Here is a 22,777-nt window from a genome sequence, read left to right as displayed (position 1 = left end):
GCCTTGGTCTGAAGCGTGTCTATTCTGGCCCCTATGAACTCCAAGACTTGAAATGGTTGAAGGGATGACCTCAAGTTTATGGTGATCCCCAATCGGAACGCTAGAAGTAGGAAGCAATCCCTGGCTAAGCAGAGTATATGCATGGTGGGGGCGGTAAGGAGCCAGTCATCTAGGTAAGGAAAAACCTGTATTCCCTGAAGTCTTAGGTGGACCGCTACAACTGCCATGACCTTGGTGAACACCCTGGGGGCTGTGGTGAGGCCGAAGGGTAGGACCCTGAACTGGTAATGACTGGCCCCTAGCCAAAAGCAGAGAAACCTCCTGGATCGCCTGTCCATGAGAATGTGATAGTACGCATCCTTGAGGTCTATGGAGCACATCCAGTCCTTCTCCTGCAGCACGGGCAGAATGGATTGAAGCGTGACCATCCAGAATTTCTCCTTGGTAATGAAGAGGTTCATTGTTGAAAGGTCGAGGATCGGCCTTAAGTCCCCCGTCTTTTTTGGCACCAAAAAGAACCTGGAGTAATTGCCTAATCCGGATTGGCCTGGGGGGACGTGCTAGATGGCTCTTTCTTCTAGCAGCTTTTTTACATCTAAAGCTGCAGCCTCCCTCTGACTGGGTGGAACATCGGGGAGGTACCTCGACTGAGGAGGCAGGTTTATGAAAGGGATTGAGTAACCTCTGTATATTATTTGAAGCACCCAGCGGTCTATTGTGATGGACTCCCATTGGGCCAGGTGCTTCGAAAAACGCCCCCGACTGCCTCCAGAGAGGAGCAGTCAGGCAGTCCCTCAGCGCTGCTGCGTGGGTCAGTCAGAAAAAGGTTCCCACGACCCAAAATGTTTCAGCCCCCCCACTGCTTCTGGACCGGCGTCCACCTTGTCCCCCTCTGCATCTGAAGGACAAAGGGTCTGGAGCGTAAAGGGACTGATGAGACTTCCGGAATCACTTCTTTTGTCCTCTCTGGTTCCTGGAAAAGGACCTTTGAGGAGCCGAGAAGCGGACTCCGACGGCAGACAGCGTCTTCCCGTCTTTCTCGCTTTGAAGCAATGTATTGCGGACGGTCTTCCCAAACAGGGTATAACCGAAGGGTCCATTTGTTAAGGATGCCTTGAAAGGTTCCACAAAATCACAAAGCCGGAGCCAGGCATTCCTTCCATGCCCTGGTAGTGATGAGGTCAACCAGGGGGTCGGCCGGAGGGGACACCCAAGAGGTAGACGGGCCTGCGTCGAACACCTCCAGGAACACCGGCTCGTCCATGGAAGGTTTTTGGGCTGACCACCCCCCCTTTAGGTGAAGCATTTCCATAATGTCCCCAAAGGGGGGGGGTGACCTGGGGGAACCTTCCCCTCCCTCCAAATCGGTGTCCTCTGTGAGGGACTCAGGGCAGTCCAAGTGCCTCCTCTTACACTTACTGTCCGAGGAGGGCTCACCAACAGGGTCGTGTTCCACCAGTGGAATGGGCTGGGGCGTCAACGCAGGCTGTCCCTGGGACTGGATGATGAAAGACAAGCCCAGCTGCAAGGGAGTGGGGGCAGGATCCAAAGAAAGAGCAGGGGGTCTTGAACCTCTCGAGAGGACCCTCTCCACCACGTCAAAAGTCAAGGGTGAACCGATCTCTCTGGGCTCCATGGTTAACACCCACGGATCCGGTGCGGGGATTGGTGTCGGAGCCGAAGCTCTTGGACCTGACAGGGAAGTGTGCTCCGACCGAAATGGAGCCAAAAACACACTGGCCCCCTCAGATCCGACGCATGGCTCTCGGCCCCGAGAGCTCGGATCCGAAAGGGGATCCGGCAAACTTGAGGGCATGGCTGGCGTCGAGGTAGAGATAACCATCAGCGCCGACTCCCTGACTCCAAGACTCGGCAGATCTGAATGCTCCGAAACCCGATAGTCGATCGGAGAAGGAGCTATCGTGGCAAAAAGTGTGGCTTATCTCCCCCCAGAGTGGGGGGACGCAGCAGCACTCCCATCTGCAGTTGGGTTTGGGGGAAACAACGCATCATCCGGTCCATACCAGCCTCAGAGAGGCTACGGGTTGACCTAGAGGAGGCCGCCGAAGCGGGTCAGGAGGGCCGCCGCGACGACCTTGAAGATGGTCGGACCTCCTCCTCCAGCTCCAGTGAAAACCGTGGAGAACATTGCCGAGGGGACCGGAGACCTTCTAGGGTGAGGAGAGCAGCTTAGCAGGCGGGGCCGAGGGGGTCGAGTCGGCCTGTCGCTTGTGGCTTCTATGCCTCTCTTTCTCCCTCTCTCTCTCTCCTATCTCTCTTGTCTTTTTTAGAGTCCCTCTCTCCCTGGGAAGAAGTGGGAGGTTGAGTCCAAGCCAGGGGAGAGAGGACAGCAAGCTGAACAGCCGCAGCTGTAGCCACCGAGGGAGAGAAGGACGAAGCCGACTCTACGGGTAGGAGACCCGCCAGAATGAGATTATTCCTCCTATCCCTCAGGGCCCGGGCGTTAAAGGCTGCGCAAATTTGTCAGCCCGATGATAAATGTGGTACTCCCAGGCAGAGGATGCACTGAGTGTGGCCATCCACTGGGGAAAGCTTACGGCCACACTCTGTGCACTTAGAAAAGATGGCCTTTGGGGCCTCGGCCATGATTTCTGAAGTAAAACACACACGCACCCTCACAAACACCTAAGGGGAAAGATTTTAAACTATGAGGGGACAGTAAAACTCAGGAAATTATACTATCCACACACACAACAGCTAAGAATGATTTTGAGAAAAAAATCTACTCACAATCGCCTAAACGCTCGGAGCTCGAGAAACTCGTGCCTGACAAAGCCTCGGCAAACAAGAATGGAGGATTGGAAGGAGGTAGCAGGGTACTATGGGTAAGGGGGAGGAGTTTGCAGCACGGATCTCTAGTTTAGAAAGCTGCCGGCTCGGATCCGGGTCTGATCCGATACCCACAGGTTGATGATCAAATGAAGTTACCTACTTCAGATCCCGCATTTGCGCGGTTTTGCACGCCGGGCAGGTTATTTATTTATTTATTTACATTTGCTGACCGGGAGTGTCCGACTGGACGTAGGTACATTTTCAGCGGAGGCCCGGGGAAGAAAGCTCCACAGTTAAAATAAACAGACAGTAGTTACATTGGATTACATAGCAATTAATTTAACACAGCAATTACTTACAACATATTTACAGATGAAGAACATAGTACATCAGTAGACAACTAGAATCTTCATCTGTAAAGTACATAACAGACATTAACAAATGTTACAATAAGAAGTTCCTGCTGTATAACATGAGCATCTGAGCTTGCTATAATCAAGGTAGTTAGTAGAGTGGAAAGAAAGGTAGTGGTTGGATGGGGTGGGGATGTTAGAGTGGGAGTTGCAAGGGCCAGCATGTTTTTAGGTGCATTTTTAGTAAAGTTTTGAAGTGGGTGCATGATGGTACGGAGGTAACTGTGGGAGGGAGGGAGTTCCATAATTAGGCTATGGTGCAAGAGAATAGTGCTTCACCAGCACAGAGTTATTGGCTTTAGTGATCTGCAAGTGATTTTTGTTGCTGGATCTTAGTGGTGTGGTGGTGCGATAGGGTTGGAGTAGATTCTGGAGGGATGGGACATTTAGTGGATGGCTTACTAGTTTGTGGGCAAGTGAGAGTTGATACCACTGAAGGAGGTGATTGAAGGAGGTGAGGGAGTTCAATCTAGCCCAGTTCAGCAAGTGAGAGACAGCGGTGAGTACAGTAGGATGCCCCTGTGGTGAATTTGCCGATTTTGTTGTAGCAGGTCTCTAGCTTGTTTAGATCGCATTGCCTTAGGTTGGTATATATTGGAGAGGCATAAAGTAGGGTGGAGATAAGGTGGGAATTTGCTACTGAAGGTTAGCTAGGGTATAAGTATTCCCAGCTCCACAAAGTCTACTCTTCAATTTTTCCCTTGGAACTTATCAAACCTTCAACTTAAGCACTCAAATCATTCACTTCTCATCCTGGCACTTGCTGAAAACTCATAGCAAGCACTAATAAACCTTAGCACTAGACCCCCCTATACTGTAGAGAAGGACAAGGCTCTCTATTCGACCTTACCAGCCAATCAGTAAAACAGTTCACTGTACCTATCCAGGCATATCCAAAGGGCAGTTTCAGGTGTACTCTCCAGTCCAACTGGTGAATCTGGGCATTTTGAGGCAATGTTACAATTGCCTCATGTACACAGACAACCCTCTCCTTCTTCCACCAAACATTAATACATGCGAGAGGTGCAATTATACAGCCAAACTGGAGGCTAAGCTCTCTCAACCGAAGACTGGACCAGGCAGTCAAGAGGAGAAGGTAATTACTTGCATCACACTACCAGTCTCACATAGACCTATGAAACCAGCACTGGCAAAAAACACACATAAATACACAAAAACATACTCAGAGGTTCTAAATAAAAATCTTCAAAAGCAACAGAGGCCTCCAAAGCAGACATCCAAGCAACCTCCACCCCCCCCCAACACAAACTATGAAACACATACTTCACAAAACCAGTGTGCCACACAATCACAGTCCTTAAGGCAAAATAACATACCCAACACACTAGTAATAGGCGACTCTATAGTCAGGCACACTAATGTCCCACTCACTAGGCTGAACAAGGAGAAGGTTATTGTTAGCTGCCTGTCGGGTGCCAAGATCTGCCACATAACACAAGCACTCAGGTCACTCCAGAACAAGTACAAATATAACTCTGTCATTGTCCATGTTGGTTAGAATGACCTGAGCCGTACCTCCCTGGACTACATGAAAAGAGACATGGAGGAGCTCTCTGATCACGTAGCTCAGGCCGTTATTACCCTGACCCTGAGTAGCATCCTGCCCTCACCAAGAATGATACCACAGTATAGAGAAAAAATAATCAATTTCAACAACTGGCTAAGCTTCTGGCGTCATTCAAAGGGGATCCAGTGTTTGTCAGCCTTGGATGACATGCTTGATAGCCCACGCTGCTTCGCTAGAGACGGCTTGCACCCGTCATCCTTAGGCTTTCAAATACTGGCCAAGGCTCTTGCCACCCCCATAGTGCCTTTTTTAGGCAAGGCTCAAAGGACAAACCCACCGCCATAAATAGCACAAGTAACAAAAACCTGAGGGTAATGCTACTCAATGTCAGAAGTTTAAACCTCAAAATGCACGCACTCGAGGCACTCCTCAGTACGGAGAAAATCGATATATATGCAGTAATGGAAACCTGGTTTAAGGCTCCAGAGAGAACCTCAGCACTATCAGGCTACAACTCATACCATACATTTCAGCCACAAAACCCAGACCGAAATACAAAAGGCGGAGGAGTATCCATATTCATCAAGGATACCCACACCTCCAGGTTAGTGGCACAGCACGATGCTTCAGAGATCATCCATGTGCAATTAACAACGGGCAAAACTGCTATTCAAATTATAGTTTGCTACAGATCACCCATCGTGTCCCAGAACCCCCACTCCGCATTCTTGGAAACACTGGGAAACATAAAGGTCCTATCAAATACCCTGATACTGGGTGATTTCAATTACCCAAACATTAACTGGGAGAACTACTCAAGTACAAACTCCCTTGCCCAACATTTCCTAGAATTTATAAACTCAAACGCGCTGGATCAACTGGTCAACACCCCCACCAGAGGTGACAACATATTGGACCTGGTCATCACCAACATAGACGACCAGTGTTCTACACCGGAGGTCAATTGGTTAGACCTGACCATAAACTAATCACACTGGATATCCACATTCCACCACCACCCCTGGTCAAAGAAACCATTGTGAAAAACTTTTCAAAAGCAAATTTCACATTACTTAAGACTGAGGTGGGAAGTTTCAAAACCCCCATGCCAAAGGATAACGCTGTCCAAGCTGCAAAATCCTTTATTAATGCACTTTACGGACACCTACAAGAATGCATGGATCGTGCTATCCCAAACAAAACCAAGACTCACTCCTCCAAGAAAAGGAAACCAGTCTGGTGGACCCCTGCCATAAACAAGCTATACAATAGGAGGAAATTAGTACAGAAAAAGAGTAAAATCCCAGGAAGGAAAGACATCCCTGATCAGTATTAGCAAGAAACTACGTTCCCTCATAAAATCATCCAAGGCTAGCTTCGAAAGAAAAATTGCCATTGACTCAAGATAACCACAAGGCATTCTTTAGCTATGTCAAGAATCTAAGTGGCAATTCTCAGATCTGCTCGGAGTTAGTGCAGAATGGCACAAAATACACTGAACTGACCAATATAGCCAACATCCTAGCAGACAGGTTCGGTGCAAACTTCACCCCCCCTCTCACGCCCAAAAGGGCTCATAACTATGCCAGAAGAATGTAGTGCTCCTGAAATCACAGACACTCAGGTTAAAACAGCCCTCGCCAAAGCCAAAATCACAGCCTTTTAACAAATGTCAAATAAATAAATAAATAAATACACCTGAGGGGCTAAGGAAGGGGGTTCCCCTAACCAGAAGGCTAAAGGAGAAAGATAAAACAATGCCTTGAAGAGGTATTTAAAAGCCTTCTTCAGACCACTCATGGGTGGTGGTAAAAAGCCTAAAGAAACTCATAGAATGGAATTAAATACAACATTAGGACCAGAATAAATAATAATAAAACAGCAACCTACAAAATGGTATGCTTCAGGAGTGTACTAAATCATAACAATTGTCAACAGTGTTTATGCCTGTAAGAAGCAATAGTATCCAAAACTGCATGCACTGGAGTGATTTATTACAGTTCTAAAATGTTTTTAAGTATGGTTTTGGGAAAGGAAACAGATGCATTGATCAAAGCTGACTTCACACCCTCTAAATAAGGACTGTAATCCCAGCCAGACATGCACTGTAACCAAGGTCATCAATGAACTATTGTGAACACCATAAGCACAGCAAATAATGTGATCCCAAATTTTATCAGCTACAGAAACTAGTTTGGTTAGTTCCTCTTTAGTTGGAGTGTGAAGGGGGAAAAGTACAGTTGTGTACACTTACTATAAATGTAGATGTTTGAGTGTATTCACTGTTGCAGTCATCACATTTGGGTTATCTGCTTGCAGTAGCCCTCAGTCGACCTGATCAACAAAGTCTTGGGTCCTGCATCAGTTGCTGTCTCTTCTTCCGTGACGTCAGGTTGTCAGGGGTGTAAAACATGAAGCAGACGCCATTATATCAGTTTTTCTTGCCCCAGATGTCAGGTGTCCCACAATGGGAAGCAATTAAATATATAAAAATACAAGGTTATACCTCCAACAAAAAAGCAAATACACCAAAAAGCTTTTAAGCATAGTAAAGGAGAGTAGAGGTATAGCCAAAAGAAGACAGGGGGCTGGAGGGAGGGTAACCAGGACTGCAACAGTAAATACACTCGAACATCTACATTTACGGTAAGTGTACACAACTGTACTATGTTCTTCGTGTTTCACTGTTGCAGTCATCACATTTGGGTAGATTCCCAAAGCGAAGGAAGGGAGAAGGAATTTAGATAGTATTAGGACCAGCTATAAGGCCCTGCAAGACTGCAGTGGCAAAGCCAGCTCTGGATTTAGAGAAAATTGGCAGATGGTAATGCTTGGTGAAAGTATGTATAGAACTCCAGGTAGCAGCTTCTAGGATGTCCCTGGTATCCCCTGTGGGATAGGTTTTCCATGGTGCTTGTAGCAGAAATGAATGCAATGGCCTATCCATTTGGAAATGGTTTGCTTCGAAATAGCCTTCCCCTCTGTCCCTTCAGCAAATGCCACCAGCAGTTGTTAAGATTTCCTTTGAGGTTTAGTCCTGTCCAAGTAGAATCTAAGTTGTCTGTGCACATCTAAGGAGTGCAGTATCCTTTCCCCTTTGTTCTGTGGATTAGGAAAGAAGGCTGGCAAATGAATGGACGAATTAAGGGTCACACTGGATACCACCTTGGGCATGAAGGAGGGATTGGTTCTGAGGGACACCCTGTCCACATGAAAGATAATGAAAGGCTCCACTGCCATAAGGGCCTGTAATTCAGATACCCTTCTTGCTGAAGTGATTGCTAAAGGAAAAGCTGTTTTCCAAGAAAGGAAGTTTAAGTCTGCAGAAGCAGCTGGCTCAAAAGGAGGAAGAGTGAGTTTTTCCAATACAAAGTTAAGGTCCCAGGCTGGAGTTGGAGCTCTCCTGGGAGGTCGTAAATTTTTGGCCCCTCTGAGGATCTACTTGAGCAGTGGATGATTGAAGAGGGGAGGTTCTGTGTTATAATGAGCTGAAATGGCTGAGGCGTGAATATTGATGGAGGAGAAAGACAGGCCCTTGTGAAGCATCTCAGTTAAGTATTGTAAAATCTGAGGTAAATTGGTCACTTATGTTCATCCCTTGAGATTGGTTCCAGGCACAGACTCTTTTCCATTTTTCAGCATAAGATTTTCTAGTACTTGGCCTCCTTGCCTCTAAAATGATATCCATCACGGGTTTACTGAGGGATGGTAAAGGAGAGATTAGGTAATTAGCCAGGCTGCTAGGTTCAGTGTTTCAAGCGGAGGGTGCAGGATCTGGTTTCTCCTGCTGAGACAATAGGGTAGGAGTCTGCGGCAGGTGCCATGGGGCCAACAGTGACACACTGCGCAAGAGGGGGTACCAGTGTTGGCGTGGCCAGTCTGGTGCAAACAAAATCGGCCTTGGTTTGTCTTGTTTGATCTTGAGTAGTACTTTGGAGAGCAGAGGCAGAGGAGGAAAGGCATAAACTGATAGGTTTTTCCAGCTGAAGGACGGAGCATCCACTTTCCAAGCTTGTTTGTGGGGAGTCCTTGTGCACAATTTGTCCAATTGTTAGTTCTGGAGGGAGGCAAACAGGTCTATAGCTGGGCTGCCCCATTTGCTTGTCAACAAGTTGAAAATCCTTGGTTCCAATTTCCACTCGTGCGTGTCCATGAGGTTTCTGCTTAGTTCGTCTGCCAGTGTATTTAGTTTTCCTGGCAGGAATTGAGCTTGTAGATGCACTTGGTAGCTCAGGGCTGTGTTCCACAATGCCATGGCTAGTCTGCAGAGGGAGTAAGAATGTGTATCCCCTTGCTTGTTTATGTACCCCATAACAGTGGTGTTGTCCGTCTTTACCATTAATTGTCCTGGAAGAATGTGGTCCTTGAAGGCTGTCAGATCATTCTATACAGCTAACATTTCATTTTGATTGATATGCAGGTGCATTTGACTTGGGTTCCATTTGCCCTGAATGCACTTCCCAAACAGATGAACCCCCCCATGCATAGTCTGATGCGTCTGTTAGAGATTAGGCGGCAGGGGGTAGTATGAATGGTATGATAGGAATCATTGCTTCTAGATCCTGAGAATGTTGACACCATAGGCTTTTTAGATACCACTGCAGTTTCCTCAAATGCAGTCTTGCATATGGAATTAGAAGAATGTAGGAGGCCATGAACCACAAGGCTTGTAGTATTTGCCTTGCAGATAGCAGGATTTTTGTGGCCACTTGTTTGAAGGAGGTTGTCAAATGAATTTGTTTCTCTGGCGTGAGGAAAGCCATCTGGGAAGTTGTATTAAAGCTTGCTCCCAGGAATATAATTTCTTGACAGGGTACCAGGTGTGATTTCTTTTCGTTTATGGTGTACCCCAGACAAGTTAGCACCCTTTGTACAAAGGCCAGATGATTCAAAAGTATGTCCTGGCTTTCTGCCTGAATTAGACAATCGTCCCAGTATGGGTATATTTGAATATTTCTTTCCTGCAAAATGAAATGACTGGAGCTAGGCACTTTGTGAATACCCGGGGCGCAGTAGATAAGCCAAAGGGCAGTGCAGAGAACTGATAGTGCATGTAGCCTGCTTTGAAGTGTAGGTATCTTCTGCAAGATTCCCTGATTGGGATGTGCAGGTATGCTTCCTTAAAATCTAGTGTTGCCAACCAGGCGTCTTTGCCTAGCATAGGGAGCAACTGGTGAAGAGTCAGCATCTTGAATTTTGGAATCACCAAAAAGGTGTCTAGAGTAGACATGTCCAGGATAGGATGCAATGAATTGTCTTTTCTGGGTACCAGGAAAAGTCTCCAGTAGAAACCTTGTCCCTTTTCCTCTTCTGGTACCAAACGAATAGCTCCCAAGCTTAAGAGAGAAAGTATTTGCGTTTGAGCCTCTGCCCACTGACTTGGGGGTATATCTGGCCACCCGCTTGGTGTTGGTAACGTGTGGAAGTGAAATCTGTATCCCTGGGACACTATATTTAAAACCCATTTGTCCTGGGTAATGAGTTCCCAATTCTTTGCATGCAGAGCAATCTTTCCCCCCAAAGGGGCAGTCAGTTGAGAAATGCTTGGAGGTTTTAAAAAGAAGTCATTGAGACAGTTTACCAAAGGGGGGAGTTTTATTACTCCCAGATTTGGAAGTGGAGACCCCCCACTGCTTAGTCCTGTGTGTACACTGGGACTGAAGCCTGGGAGCTCTGCTGGATCTGGGTTTGGACTGAGAAGGTCAGGAAGAGGCAGGAAAAGACCAGTTTTTGGAACGCAAATGCCTACTAAATATTGGAGGTTGTACTTGTAAAAAATCTTTAACAGTTTGCATAGATTTAGCTTTTTCCTCCATCTTTTTAAGAACTTCTTCTGCCTTGTTGCCAAACAGGCGGTCCTGGTTTAAGGGAGCATCCAGTAATTTCGCTTTAACATTATCTGGCAAGGATTGCTCCAAGCCAAGCATGCCTTCTAAGTACAGACCCAGTTACAGCAGCCCTGCTAGATGCCTCTAGTGAATCAAAACCACATTGCAAAGTATGTTTTCCAACTTGTTCAGCTGAATGCAGTAAATCCTTATTTTTAGCACAATCAGGAATCAATATCATTTTCTGTTCAAGCAATCTAATAATATGCTGCTGATACTTTAACATATGAAACTGGCAGTTTAAGGCTTTAATTGCCAAAGTTGCAGAAGTGTATACCTTCTTACCCCAGTACCCTGAAGTCTCTAACAGAGGGGGTAGGATTTTTTGCAGCAGTAGCTTTAATGCCCTTGGGTCCCTGTGAAATGGTCTCATGATCTGCAATAGGATTTTTAAAAAGGAACTTATGAGAATCAGGGACCCTGTAATATCTATCAGGTTATCTGGGAGCAGGAAGTAAAGAGTCAGCGGCCAAGCTAGATAGAGAAAAGGCATCATCAACAATGTCTAGTACAGGAGGTATGTCTAAAGGCCTGTGCTGGGGCAGGAGTACGAAATCCCTAAGCCTATTTTTAGAATCAGAGAAATCCTGACTTTCTCAACGACAATGCTTCCTGAGAGTATGCAAGGTTTCACCAAAGGAGAAATCCTCTGGGGGGGAAGCAGAGGGAATAGAGTCCTCAGCATCAGAATCCTCACAGGTAGATAAGGGTACATCCTGGTCATCAGAGGAAACAAAATTCTGAATCCTGGTCAGAAGTATAAACAAACTCAGTCCTAGGTCTCTTAGAGGGGGAAGGGTGGCGTCCCCTGATTAAAGTAATAAGGTCTTCAGCCATTCTTATCATTTTTTTTTTAGGCATAGAGGCCTGACCATGCGGAAGAAGATGGTGTTGGTTTAATACACAAGTCAGTAGGCCCTAATACACCCTCAGAAGGCGGTGCCTGCACAGCGGCACCGGACCCATCCAAGGTAGAGACATCTGCAGTTTCCACAGTTGAAGCATATCACGGCATACCAGACTCCAAATGGGTCTCAGAAGAGGCCTGCGAATCTGAAGTAGCGGGTATCAGAGGCTGCGAAAGCGCCTCACTGAGTACCGGTGAACTGGTGACTGGCTTAGAAGCATCGTCGGCAGCTTTGGACCTAGGCGGCCTGTCTCTGTCTTTATCTTTGCGTTTTTTCGGAGTCAGATGGCTTACTGAAGACATATCAGGATAATTGAACCGAGTACCAAAATATTTAGAAGCGAAAATACATAGACGACGGATAGTTTGTGGTTTAAATAAGGCACAAAACTGACAGCGAGTTGTGTCGTGGTCAGGGCTTAGGCAAGGAATACATTACGAATGAAAATCTTTATGAGGTGTTTGCTTTTAATGAAAATCTTTATGAGGTGTTTGCTTTCCACAAGTAATGCAATTATTTACTTTTACTGACATTGGTTTAGAGCAAGAAAAAGGTTTCCCCAACAGGGTACTTAGCTTTTAGTTGAAGACTTTGGTTCTGAAACTCGAAAACGAAAATTTCAGGAGTCGGCCGAACTGCTTCTGCTTTGGGCACCGGATGGCAAGAAAGACTGATGTAATGGCATCGGCTGCATGTTTTATACCCCTAACGACCTGACGTCACAGAAGAAGAGACAGGCAACCGATGCAGGACCCAAGACTTTGTTAATCAGGCCGACTGAGGGCTACTGCAAGCAAATAACCTAAATGTGATGACTGCAACAGTGAAACACGAAGAACATCCTGTCATTTTACCAATGTTCTAGTCATTAAAACCCAATTTTCCAATTCACCATATCAGATTGTGAAGATTGGAGAGAAAACACAATCTTCCTATGTGCTTCTAAGTAATTGAAAGCTATGCTATGGACATAATATAGATCTGTAATTAAGCAAAATGAATGAAATGCTGCAACAAAGTAGGTGCAGACAAGGAGTTATGGCACTACTTTCACATTCATTAGTTCTATGAAGTAAGGAAACTAGCATTTAGTTTCTAAAACCAAGACGGTATATTAAAGTTTGTCTTCTACTATGATACTCTACCTTAAGTGTTCATGAAAGGTTCCATAAAACTGCAGAAGGGAAACTGTAACTGTACACTAAAAACAGCATAGTTGCCTGGAAACATACCAACTCATATCCTTTCTGAATTAATACAGAACAAAGTCCAAAACAAAATATATAAGGATACAAAGAATATTTAACCTCAGAAGAAATGTTAGGCTAGACAACTTTGTGCTATAACCTTTAAACCACTGAACCAGAAATAAGACTTTGGCTACTGCCACTCCAAAATGTAACTCGTGTAGTCTTTGTGAAATATATATATTCCATAGAGAAAAGCTGCAGAACAGACTACCTGCTAACATGAAAGGAAACACAATTTCGGGAAAGAGCAAACATTTTGTATGACCATCTCATTTTCAGAGGAAAATGCCAAAAATTAATCAAGGAGATTCTGTAGTCTGACATACAGGAAGTGAGAATTAAAGGCAATGAATCAACAAACCAACTTTTTTCCCTGAATGGAATCCGGCTTGTCATTCTCTGAAAGTTTAATTTACTTAGGCAGTGGAGAGACCGTCACTAACTTGATACAGAACACAAAGAACCATGAGGAGCACAGTTGGGAACAAGATCTGCACACTTCTTCACTCCAGTTTTAAAGGGCATGCTTTAATTAACAGAAGTGGGACAAGCAATCACTTCAATGAACAGCACGTTTCTCCGTCAGCTACATCTCCTACGCTGCCACTTACAGAACTAAATAAAGGCAGGAACAGCAGCAGTATTTTATCTTGCTACTTGGTTAACCAATCAAATTACAGGACTGATTAGAGACATGAATAATGTATATATTTTTGCATGTTAATTTCTCACATCTAAACTGCATTGCCTAAATATATTTCAGAGTTACAACTGAGGCACTTAGGCTCATAGTGGCTGCCTATAAAGTTGGTGCCAGCCCACGAATGAAGGAGGCAGTGTTGCTCTGCTAGGAAAAACAAGAAAGAGTTTAAAAAAAAAAAACTGTCCCTCTGAAGCATCTGCAGAGCAGTGGATGGTCAAAAGCACACAAACAACAACTTGTCAATCCTGAATTGATTAAATCACAATACTATAAGGCCTATAGACACACAAGCAACAGAGGTCACGTAAGATCTATAAAAAACAATTTGACTACAACATATCAGCTAAAGGTAAACAAGAAATTGAAAACACACAAGCTTCAAAGCCAGGTAAGCTCTGCAGTCATCTGTACAGAACAGAGGGGAAATTTTACCCCGTGCAAGACGGGCTGTCTTTTGTACTTTCATTTCAAAAGGCACAAGAAAGGACAGCCTGTTTACTTGAAGGGAAACAGCACTGTTAAAATCTAGCTGGTCTAGTATGAACAGTAAATGTGGTAAAAGATCTCCTAGAAATCACAGCAGCTCAGCTACTACTATCAATGGATTTTTAGCAGTGGTGATCTCTCAGAAAATGCACCATTAATCTGCATAAGACAACATTATGCTTTGTACTTCACCTGATGGTCAGCAGGCAACAGGGGAGAAACAGCATGTATGTTATGTATGTGTGTATATATGTACGTGTATATATATATATATATATATATATATATATATATATATATATATATATATGTATATATATACACACACACATATATATATATATATATATATATATATATATATATATGTACACACACACACACACACATATAGACACGTTTACATATATACATACACAACACACACATTTTATAAATAAACAAAAATGTGCACTGTAACTTAATAATGAACAAAAAACTGGAGTGAACATTAAGGTCACCCGTTTAAATGCGATGATGTGTACTAGAAGTTACAGAGCATTAGTATTATTTTCATTGTATGCACCTTGCACATAGATTCATAGGCAAACTGCCCTTGTGGGCCATTTTAATCCTAGCTAATTTTCCTTAATGAGAATCAAGCTCTTTACCTTTTTGTCACCTTGACCATTATACCAACCCTCATTCCATTTACTAATTCCTGCATGTACGCAAGCATTACCCGTACTGATCTAAATATGCCATAACAACTCAGTAACTACACCTCTCTGAGTGCTTGGTGGAATGGGGCAGGGATAGAATTAATGAGTGGACAGTCAGGTTTCTAATTATGCTCAGTGACCAGCCTTAGTGCTACAAGATGTCCAACATTTTATTCTTTATAGAAAAGCCAGAAAATAGATGGCTACAAGGATATGCACCTTTTCTCACACTGGATAATGGATTCATCAATGAAGTAAAGAATGCATCAGTAAGCTGGTAAATAACTATAGAACAAACACAGCATGGGGGTGGGGTGTCACTGCCCCACTGTGCCTAGATCATCTCACTTACTGCATGCAGTGAGTTCATCATCCAAAAACAAATTGGTCAAAAAGGAGCTAATACCACACACAACCATTAGCCCTTGAAATCATGTATCTACTACGTGCTGCAAAGAATAACCTGCCTGAAAATAAGGTAGAAGTACTCGTACAATGTCCCAATATGCAGGACTGTCATCTTGGGGAAGTGAAGAAAGGCAAAATTATGGCTACATAAAAAGAAAGTCAATGTTACACTTCAAAGTAAATGGCTACCAGGGGATCCTCTTAAGGGAATGCTCACAGCTGAAGAAGGGGGGAAAAATATAAAAGCTGCACACTTTACTAAAAGAAGCACAAAACTATTCAATCAAATAAAGGAGATGTCCACACCTATACACATGTAACCTTTTAATAAAAATACATATCCTTCCAACCAGTACTCATGAGACACTTTAAGTACTCCTCTGTAAACCTGGAATGCTACAAGGCCTCAAATCTACACGCACAGAGATTTCTGGTCTTTGTAAATACAAACACCCTTATCCAAACTGTGAATATGCTCATCAGAGGCTCTAACATACTGGACCTCATACTCACAAATATGGGAGAATGCTGCTGCCCCGCATCTCGTCCTCCCTGGTAAGGTCAGATACAATAAAGCTGCCTCCTTTCAAATCAAAATCATCTCTGTAATCCCACGAAAATCAGTAACCGTTAAGAACTATTTCAAGACAAATTATCTGTTAAGTGATGGTTTGACAAGAGATGCCCCTCCAAACTCGAGAACACACCAGCCTATGCTGAATTGCTCTCTGAAACTCTGTACAATCATGTTAATGGCTGCATAAAAGCTGCTGTAATTACCAGAAGCCAGCCCTGAACTAGCCCCAGAAACAAACTGCCCTACTGACATCCCAAATTTAACAGGATATGGGAAAAAAAAAAACATTATGGCAAAAATCAAGAATGGTAATTCACATAAAAATTCTCTCATCAAAGTAAACAGGCAACTAAGAGGGCTAATTAGGTCAAGCAAAGCCAACTTTGAAGTAAAGATATTCTCCCAGGTGAACGATAACCATAAGGCCTTCTACAGCTATGTCAGAAACCTCAAGGGCAGCACACAGCAATATGCTGAACTGGTGGTTAATAGTGCCAGATTCACCAAGCCTTGTTATAATGCAAATCTACTGGCAGACAAATTCAGTTCCAACTTTACCCCACTCTCACCCCCAACCATTTTCCCCATTAAGAACTTCAAACACAACCCCTCCAACTATAACTAGGGAGTATGTACTGGTTGCACTCACCAAAGTCAAAAAAATGCCCATCATGGGCCCTGATAACATCATAGATGCCTCCTGAATAGACTAAAATATGATTTATCAGGACCACTGGCATCATTATTTAACTATAGTCTTTTGTGCCATACGAATGGAAGACTGAGACAGTCACCCCCCCCCTTCATAAGGGAGGACCTTCAACAGATCCTGGAAACTACAGCTCCATTAGTCTGACTAGGCTTACTTGTAAAGCCATGGAAATAATTATAATGGAAATTATCAACAAAGACATAGGAGGCCTCCAGACACTGGATATATCCCAGTTTGTCTTTATCAAAGAAAGATCATACCTACTGAATCTGGTGGATTTCTTTGAAAATGACACTAAGGCAATGGATAAATTGATAACTGTGCATACTGCCCACCTAGATCGGGCTAAGGCATTTGATACAATACCCCATTTGAGAACTGCCAACAAACTTACAGAAATAGGTATACACTCCTTTATAACATGCTGGAAAACTAGCTGGCTCACTGATATGACCCAGGAGGCCACCTCCACAGAGGCTGGTCACCAGTGGCATCCTCTAGGGCTCTGTGCTAGGCCCACTTCCCTTTGGCATCTACTTCTCAGATGTCAAAGCCAATGTCTAAGCCCTCTGGCTAACCAAGTTCGCAGACAACTGCAAACTGCTCAGAACTCATTGTAAGCACTAAGTAAATTACAAATTACTACAGCACTTGACTTTCCTCACTTGTCAAGAGGAAAACAGTTCTTAGTACTTAAATTAATAAGCACCTATCCAGGCATGTCCATGGGTCAGCTCCCGGTGTTTTCTCCTGTGCACCTGATGAATCTGGGCATCTTGGGGGAATGTAGCAATTGCCTCATGTACACTGACAACCCTCTCCTCCAACCACCCAACACTACAACCTGTGAGAGATGCACTTATATAGCCAAACTGGAAGCCAATTTCTATCCAGCCAAGAAGAGAAGGTTAACACCTGCACCACACCACACTCAACACATAGTCCTTCAAACCTACACTACCAAAACCCACACATAGAAACACAAAGCACACACCCACATTCACGGAGGCTTTCAATAAAAATCTGCCCAAGCAACAGAGACCTCCCAAGCTGAAACGCAGACAACCACCACCCCTCAACACTACCCAAATGACACGTAGCCCACAAAATCAGTGTGCCACTCAACCTCAGTCCATAAGGCAAAACAATGTACCCAACACACCAGTCATAGATGACTATATACTCAGGCACACTGATGTCCCACTCACCACACTAAACAAGGAGAAAGTTACTGTCAAGCTGCCTGTCGGGTGCCAGGATCTGCCACATAACACATGCACTAAGGTCACTCCACAACAAGTACAAATATGACTCTGTCATTGTCCATGTTGGTGTGAATGATCCAAGACGTACCTACCTGGACTACATGAAAAGAGACATGCTGGAGCTCTCGGATCTTGTAGCCCAGGCAGGTATTACCCTAGCCCTGAGTAGCATCCTGCCATCTCCCAGAATGATACCACAGTACAAAGACAAAATGATTGACTTCAACAATTGGCTAAGCTTCTGGTGTCATTCTAAGGGGATCCAGTAATGTCTGCGTGGGACTACATGGTCAACAGACCACGATACTTTGCCAGAGATGGCCTGCACTTGTCGCCCCTGGGATTCCAGATACTGGCTAAGGGTCTTGCCACCCCTATAGTGCCTTTTTAAGTAAGGTTCAAATGCTAAATTCACCACCGCAACAGGTACAAGCAAGCAAACTCTGAGAGTAATGCTACTCAATGCTAGAAGTCTAAACCTCAAAATGCACTCACTCGAGGCACTCCTTAAAATGGAGAACATCGACATCTGTGCAGTGACAGAGACCTGGTTCAAGGCTCTAGATAGCACCCCATGCATTACCAGGCTATAATTCATACCATACCTTTCGACCACCTAACCTGGACCGAAACACTAAAGGTGGAGGCATGTCCATATTCATTAAGGATATCCACACCTCCAGGCTAGTTGCTCAACATAATACATCCAAACTTATCCAAGTGCAACTAACACTGGGCAAGACTGCTATCCAGGTTGTAGCTTGTTACATATCCCCCACCATGCCCCAGGATTCCCACTCTTCATTTCTTAAGATACTGGAAAATATTAAGGTACAACACAATACCTTAATTATGGGCGATTTCAACTATCCCACCATCAAATGGGAAAACTACTCCTGCACCAACGTATTCACTCAACGTTTTCTGGAATCCATAAATTCCAACGCCTTGGATCAGCTTGTCCACACCCCCACCAGGGTCAGCAATATCATGAACCTGGTCATTACCAATATGGGTAACCGGTGTTCCAAACCAGAGGTCAACTCCTTGCTGGTCAGATCCGACCACAAGCTAATCACCCTAGACATCCATATCCCACCCCCAGCCCCCATTAAGGAAACCACTGTCATACTGAACCTGGTCATTACCAATATGGGTAACCATTGCTCCAGACCAGAGGTCAACTCCTCGCTGATCAGATCCGACCACAAGCTAATCACCCGAGACATCCATATCCCACCCCCATAGACATCCATATCCCACCCCCACCCCCCACATTAAGGAAACCACTGTCAAAAACTACTCCAAAGCCAACTTCATGCTTCTTAAGACAGAAGTGGCAAACTTCACGACACCCATGCAGATGGAAAATAGAGGTATGACTGCTGAATCTTACACAAATGCACTGTATAAGCACATACACGAGTGCATGGATCGTGCCATCCCCAACAGAACCAAGATGCTATCCTCCAAAAAAAGGAAGCCAATCTGGTGGTCCTCTGTCATAAACAAACTCTAAAACAGAATGAAGAAGCAGTTGCAAAAAAAGATTAAAAAGATTAAAATCCCAAGATTGGAGGAACTCTCTGGTCAGCCTCAGCAAGAAGCTGAGATTCCTCATAAAATCCTCCAAAGCCAGTCATGAAAATAAAATCGCCACTGATTCCAAAGACAACCACAAGGCATTCTACAGCTATGTCAAGAATCTCAATGGCAACACTCAGATCTGCTCTCAGCTATAGCACAATGGCACTAAATATACAGAACCAACCGATATTGCCAACCATCATGGCAGACAGGTTCAGTGCTAACTTTACCCACCTCTCACCTTCCAAAGGGCCCATCTTAATACTGGAAGAATGCAAAGCCCCTGTAATCATGGATGAACAAGTAAAGACTGCACTCTCCATAGCAAAGAACACAGCATCCACGGGACCAGACAACATCCCAGGCTGTGTACTGCACGAACTACAGAATGAACTGGCACCCCACCTAAGTACCATGTTCAGTCATTGCCTCACCTCAGGCTATGTGCCTACTGAATGGCGCACAGTGACGGTTATCCCACTGCACAAAGGAGGTGCCACCACAGACCCCAGAAACTACCGCCCCATTAGCCTGATGACCCTGGTCTGCAAGGACATGGAACGTATCATCTTGGAGCTTATAAACAAAAACAAAAGTAACCTCCAAACCCTGGACCCCACTCAGTCTGGGTTTGTAAAAGGTAGATCATGTCTACTAAACCTGACTGACTTCTTTGAAGCAATCACTAGAGCCGTAGACAAGGGCAAGTTAGTGCACACAGCCTATCTTGACCTCGCCAAGGCTTTCGGATACCATCCCCCACTCCGGAATTATAGATAAACTCACTAAACTGGGCATAAATCCCTATGTCACAAGATGGGTGGCCAACTGGCTCACTGACAGAACCCACACAGTAAACGTAGCCGACTCAAAGTCCGACTTCAGACCAGTGAGATGAGTGGAGTACCACAGAGTTCGGTCCTGGGTCCTCTCCTGTTCGGCATCTACTTCTCTGAAGTGCAGGCCAACACAGAAGGTCTTTGGTTAACAAAGTTCACAGATGACTGCAAACTGGGAGCCATAATAGAATCACCTAATGATATAGACATTCTACAAATGGGCCTCACAGACAGATGCTTGGTGTCAAAGTCATTGCCTCAATCTCAATGCTAAGAAATGCATAGTCATCCCCTTTGGGAAAAACTCGGTACCCATGAACTACCACAGAGGCAGTAGCTCACTAAACACTGAAAGTGTGATAAGAGATCTCGGGACACAGGTGGACAGTAGTGTCTCCTTTGATAACCACATCGCCACAGTAGTCAGAAAATCCTTCTACATGGCACACCTCATCACAAAAGGGTTCTCCTCTAGAAAAAAGGAGGTCATTGTTCCTCTCTACTCGTCCCTCATCAGACCCGTTATAGAGTACAATGCCCCATTTGGCATGTATCTCACAAGACACCTACAATTGGAAAAGCCACAGAAATACCTTACTCAGAGGATTACTGGCTTCAAACAGATGCCATACACAGACCATCTCAAACAACTCCAGCTCTACTCAGTCACATATCATCTACTCAGAGGCAATCTCTGCCTAACATACAAAGCTATGTCAAACCCAGAGCTGTTGGACATGCTACACTTAAAGAAATCCCAATCTCTCCAAACCACACGTTCCAGGGACCTACACCTTGTCATCACAATAAACAGAACATGCTGGAGGGATAGATTCCTGTCCCAGAGACTTTCCATACTCTGGAACAAACTACCCGTTCATGTCCAGCAAAGCTCCTCATTGGCCCTCTAAGAAAAATCTTGACGACTGGATGGGAAATAGAAAATTCACCCCAGGGATTACTTCTGTGACACTGCTTGACAGGGGCACAGAAAATAATTTTCTTAGGTAGCGAAAGCCAGGGAACCTTTTTGGCTAGGCTTATATAGGCCCCAGGGCCGACAGCCTAGTATCTACCTATGAACTGGAAGCAGTCATTGAATTACCTCCAAGACGAGAACACCCTTCACAAATGTCAAATACAAATAGTTGGTGCCAAAGCCGTGGCTTAAAACTCAATACCAAGAAATACATTACAGTACCTTTTGGGAAGTCTGCCACCCCAGGTAACTACATCATTAATAAAACACCCTTAAAAGTTGATTCACTAGTCAGGGATCTGGGAACTCGTGTAGACAGTAACTGAGCCTTCGACCAACATGTGTCCAAGGTAGTAAGAAAACCCTTCTATGATGTTAACTTATAAGTAAGGGCATGGCATCTAGGTCTAGACAAGTCAGCATACCACTGGACTCAGCCCACATCAGGCCCATAACAGAGTATAATGCCCCCTTGAGTATGTACCTGACCAGACACATGCAGCAATTGGAACATCCACCAAAGGTTGTTTACAGAAAGAAATACATGAGGTACACAGAATGTCCTGTACTAATTACCTCAAAGCCCTGACTCTTTACTCGGCATCATACAGACTTTTGGGAGGTGATCTTTGCCTAGCATACAAGGCATCCCAAGACCCTGTTTTGATGAATCTTTTGCACATCCGCAAAACAGACAGCATCAGAATTACTAGATTAAAGACCTAAATTTTAGTTGCAACATAAATAGGACATGTTGGAGAGACCGGTATGTTTCTCACAGAATTCCTATTCTCTGGAACAGGCTTCCCATCATTGTGAAGCAAAATTTCTCCCTATCCCTATTTAAGCACAACATAGATCAAAGGATGGGTAACCAGAAATTCACCCCTGGTCTGGCTCCTGTGCCCATATAAATCAAATCTGTGGGCCCTTGTGGTTGTTATCCTAGTATACATCTTTGAACATCATTTTGCCGAGTTTCGCCACTTTACTGCACATTTTGTTTTCCTCATTCAGTATTTTGCACAATGACAGTGAACAGCTGGATTACATGTCAGTTATTTGCTAGAAAGTCCACAACATTCAGCAACTGATTAAATGACAAGTGACCCCCCCCCCCAAAAAAAAGAGAATGCAAAAATAGTCTCAAAATCAATCTGTTTTTTTTCTCTTGTCAACAAAGTGCTAACGATGCAAAATCTAATGACAAAAACAGGTACTGTTACAGCTCTGACACTTGAGGCGTATAAAATAAGTAAGGTACCATGTCTGCACATACACAAGTACACTGGAAACATTACATCCCTTAGAATGGATTTACTGGGTTACATTCAAACAATATGATAGACTCTGAATCAATTCAACAGATAGGGGGAAAAGTCGCAGATGCTCGGAAACCAAAATTAGTAAGTACCTCTACCCACCCAATTGACCACACGCACACTTTTGATAATCACCAGTGCCCCAGTTTCATACGATCCAAACTAAGACATTTGCCAATTAATCTCAGACATGCCAACATTTCCGCACATTAAAGATGGATTCTTCAGAGTCAGTACAAGAATTATGTCTCTTGTGGTCTGGTCTAGACACACATGCAGACAGATAGCTTACAAAGCTCAGCGAACCTATGGGCTGCTACATTTTTATATTCCACATTCACTTCTGTCTTTTCAAAATATAAATATATTGTCCTACACAAATGCTCCACATAGAATGAAAAACAAATGGTCAAAGGCT

The sequence above is a fragment of the Protopterus annectens genome, chromosome 3.part1 (assembly GCF_019279795.1).
Source record: "Protopterus annectens isolate FY-2018-M chromosome 3.part1, PAN1.0, whole genome shotgun sequence".
Taxonomy (NCBI): domain Eukaryota; kingdom Metazoa; phylum Chordata; order Ceratodontiformes; family Protopteridae; genus Protopterus; species Protopterus annectens.
Note: the sequence above shows the minus strand (reverse complement) of the source record.